A 5000-nucleotide genomic window follows, 5' to 3' on the forward strand; every position below is an offset into this window, starting at 1 on the left:
TCAGGGGATTTAGTAAAACCCCTGGAGAATAAAAATTTTTAAAAATAGAAATAAAACTAAAAAACATATATACATATATATATCATTTTTTAAAAACCCCCCACGGGGGGGTTCGAAAATCCCCGGGATCACCGGGAAATCCCCATTTCACACACATATACACACTACCGCGCGAGCACACGCACCACACACTCACCACAAAACACACACACAAAACTATACATACTACGAGCGTATACGCACACGACACAAACACACGCGAAACGCGCGTGCACCACACAATACACACACAAACACTCTCACACATACACAACAACACACATACACACAAAACCACACACGCAGACCACAGGGGACATACACAACCCACACGAAACACGGACACACCCCACGCACAGGCACAGTACAGAAAAAACATTCAACACGTTGCTACACGCACACAGACTCATAAAACAGACACACTCACATATGCATATAACACACACACAGACAAATTTACACTCACACCACACACAAAACACCCCACACACACACATACACTCAGGCACGCACACGACACACACAGGCGCATGTACACATGCAGCCAACACGCACTCACATATTCGCACACACACACATACACACACCCCCACATCCCACAGGCACGCAAAACGGACACACACAGGCGCATGTACACATGCAGCCAACGCACTCACAAAAGCACACACAACACACACACACACACACACACAACAAAACACACACAACACACACCCCACACACACACACAACAAAACACACACACACAACAAACACACACACACACACAACACACACACACACACACACGCACACACACAAAATACACACACACACACACATACACAGGACGCACACGGACACACACAGGCGCATGTACACATGCAGCCACACGCACTCACATATGCACACACACACACACACACACACACAAACACACACACACACACACACACACCACACACACACACACACACACACACACACACACCACACACACACACACACACCACACACACACATATTATGTACATAGGACTTAGATAAACCCTAATACAAAAAACCAAAAATCATAATACACAAACTGGAAATTTCCGATTGTTTTCCCCACTTTCGGTACGAGCACACAGTAGTCTGATCACATAACTAATTCAATCTTGCCACTAGGTCTCTGAATCTGATTAGGTGAACCCCCAGACCATTAGCAATTTCTGTCATACCATATCATCAAAGCCCACATCCTCCCACAAACCAATGTTTGTCATTATCCTTAATCAGAGGAACAAATTTTGCTCTCTACTCGCTCTTACTGATTTCCCACTTTGGTAAGACTCAGGCATATTTCCGAACCCTTTAGGCTTAATTTCTTGGCTGCCGTTTGGGTGATGATAGTCAAAAGCGTAGACAAATCATATGAGCCACTACTAATTTTACTTATCATTGAGAAACACTTGGTCTATCCAGAAGATTACTAAAATCTTTAACAGTATGCAAGTTTTTTTTAAAGCACAGAATGCAAAGGAGGGTGATGCAGTTTTTCACGTATTATTGTTTCCAACTTGAACATTACAGAGAATCTTCTTATCACAGTCTCTGCTGATATGGGAAGGTTCCAGGCAAACAAAACACATGAAACCAATACCTTTTGCCTTTTGTCTTATTGTTTACACTTGGACCCTTTAATTCACTACCAAACTGAATTATGTTTGCTAGATTTACCATTGCCTACGACAGATTAGCTGAACAATCAAGCATATACTTCTGACAAACTTTCTGATCCTGGGCCAGCTTAGTGCTACAGTCAGACTGTCTATAGTTCCATCGCCTTCAGCACTAGCGATATAATGATTGGCTGCCTTAGTGCTATCCTTGCCAGCCTATATTCATTCTCCATGTACTCTATAACCTGACATTCTCCAGTCAAAAAGTTTACAAGCTGTTCAAAAACCTCTCTTGGTCAGCTAAGGCTTGAGCCTAATGCGTCCATTCCCTTTTTAAACTATTAGGAAGTAATCTTTCAGTTTTAGTTACTGTAGTAAAATTTTCTATTTCATTTACTCTATTTTCTTTAAATCAAACCCAACCCTGCTTGACATTTGTTACTTCAAGTAATTTCCGAGTATTTCTTTCAGGACGGGCTTTAAAACACTAAGTTCACCTAAACAGCATCTCCCAACCCTTTTTAAAGTAGAACCAAAACTTCTTACCAAGCTATCCCAAAATCAGATCAAATTCGTCCAATATCTTCTTTAACCTTTCCTTGTAAAGATCTCCTTAGTATAAATGGATCCTTCTTATGAAGGGCCATCACCAAACGTGTGTAATCCTTAATGAGAGTAGGGACCTCTCTGGCATTGCCGTCAAAAAACTGGGAGGCTCTTACTTTCTTAACAAGTATACTATATGAATTATCAGGACGTTGAGCCAGTTTCTGTGTTTCTTCCTTTAATAACACTAATGTTTGAATGGATATCACACTTTCTTCTCTAAATCACATATGTAATTTAAAGTTCATTGATTGATCAGCTGTTTGAAGCAGATATCATTTATAATTTTTACTATTTGAAACTTTCATAAATTCTCTCAAAACTACGCTAACAATTCCAATGGCTCATCCTCTCTTTACAGTCATGGAACGCTTACTTTCGTGGTAAAGTGTCCTTTGGCGATGCCTCTGTGCTTCTTAAGGGTTTTCTGATCTTTACAGCCAGAGTTCCGCCCATGTTAGTCTGTTATTGGATGGAAGTGTTAATACATCTAGGAGGAGGGACAATGGAGTCTCAGGTATTGCATGCACAAGATTTTCTTTAGGTGAGCCAACCTGCAAGCAAACATAAATATTACCATCTAAGTAAACAAGACGCAAAAATAATAGATTACTCGTACAGTTATGATAAATAAAACACTGAGGTCGCTATGTGAATCAAACCAAAGAAAATTTGAATTCCCAAACTCTAATATAAATAACAAACAAATACGTCAACAATATATTTTTTTCCTTCACGAAAGCAATTTTCACAATATACAATATTCTCTTCATTACCAGCAAGAAGAACCAAAACTTTACATTCAACATATCTGGGGGAAAATCCAACATTAAAATTAAAAAGAAATGAGTGAAACATTAATTGTTCACAACGAGACCTCCCATCGCTCTGGCTAGTAATCACTAAATCAGGCCTTGATCCGCAGGAACAAACGTCCGATCATTGAATAAGCTGGAAGTGACAATGAATTTAATCATCCAGAACAAAATCACGTACATAAAACATGAATCCACATTTCCCTGTTTAGAAGCAGTGTGTTCTGGTTGCGCATGAATTTTAAAGCCATATAGCATTTAGATTCTTTAGAATAACATCCTGAATCATCATAAATACATACCACAGTAACAGAAAGATGCTGTTCTGATCAATAATCATAGGTGTCGATGGTTTCAACAGAGGGAATCGGGGCAAAACACAAGCCCACTTCCGCCACAGTTCACAAAATGCCCAGCGTCACCTTCGAAGTGAAAACAAAAAACGTATGCCGAGCGGACAAGCGGAGTCTATGGAATTTAATTAAAAAAAAATATATCCAACAAAAGCAAAGATACATGAAAATAATTAAATGTATATCATAATGACATAAAAATTTAAGATACATATTCCTAAATTAGAGAAAATCACACAAAATCATAAACATGCAGATAAGATATCTTGAATAAAATTCATGAACAAATATGTGTATATAAACTATAGCTACATATATATATATATATTGGTGTGTGTGTGTTGTGTGTGTGCGTGTGTGGGGTGGTGTGTTGTGTGTGTGTTTGTGTGTGTGAATTGTTGGTGTGTGGTGTTGGTGTGTTGTTTGTGTGTGTGTTTGTGTAGTGCGCGCGCGCGCGCGTGTGTGTATACATGTGTATATATGAATATACATATATGAATAAATAAATAAATGAATTATATATATATATATATATATATATATATAATATATAATATATATATATTATATATTATGGGTGGGTGCTTCATGCTCAAGGTGATGTGAAGTGATGGTTTGATAGCCTAGTGTTAATTAAGTGCTTGCATGCCTTCTCGCTTGCAGCTGCCACCACTGACTAGCCTAGTACGAAAAAGGGAGCAGCTTAGCCTAAGCCTCCTAGGCCAGTTCACAGCCTCTCCGTCATTGAGACTTCTCCTCGTGGCCACCCATGGAATCTTGCAATCCCAGGCTAAAACTGTGGGGGATCTCAGAGCAGCAGGAGTCCCCTGAGGTATAGAGCTTTGTACTAAATCATGCACCTTAGCCACCCTAGGGTAAATGGGCGGCTCAGGGGAGGTGGGCCTTGCCAGCCCTTGAGATAACTCACCAGCAGTGCATATAATAAATGGATAAGCTGGATGTTCCTCCCACCCAGCAGGTGGGGCGGGCTGTGGGTCCCGTTGGGGGGGTCCAAATGTTAGGACGCAGGATGGAACGAGATACTGTCCGCCTAGGCCCTGGCAGGCGCTAACCAGATGAGTTTGGGGGCGAAGCGCCAAGGGAACCCCAGGCGTCTTTGAGCCCACGCCTGCCAATCCACTTTATTGGGCAGTGTAGGCGGGGGTGGCAGTGGCATCACCTGGAGCAACCGCCAAGCTTACCCTCATGCAAGCTATCGGGAGTATTTAGAACATCTGGTCCTGGCAGGACGAGCAGTTACCTCTCCTATAAGGGAACTAGAGCCGTTGGGAGTTTAGGTGATTGCCCTCTCGGACGGGAGAAAATATGGCAGCAGCATGATCAGTATAGGTGGATACACCTACTATGGTGGGCTTTTGGTGATGGTCATCACCTCCAGGGAGTAGCCATAGCTATCTCTAGCCGACTTCAACCCTCGGTACTTGAGGTAACACCGGTTGATGAACGTACTGAGGTAACACCAGTTGATGAATGGTATTATGGCATTGAGACTGAAGCATGCTATTGGCTTTGTGTGTCTTATTGCT

General features: G+C 41.3%; 1 pseudogene; it reads right to left on the reverse strand.

Moving 5' to 3' along the window:
• Window positions 1–9: 9 nt before the first annotated feature.
• On the reverse strand, window positions 10–3358 carry LOC119595205 (annotated as a pseudogene).
• Window positions 3359–5000: the final 1642 nt, after the last annotated feature.

Source organism: Penaeus monodon, chromosome 35 (genome assembly GCF_015228065.2).
Source record: "Penaeus monodon isolate SGIC_2016 chromosome 35, NSTDA_Pmon_1, whole genome shotgun sequence".
Classification (NCBI taxonomy): domain Eukaryota; kingdom Metazoa; phylum Arthropoda; class Malacostraca; order Decapoda; family Penaeidae; genus Penaeus; species Penaeus monodon.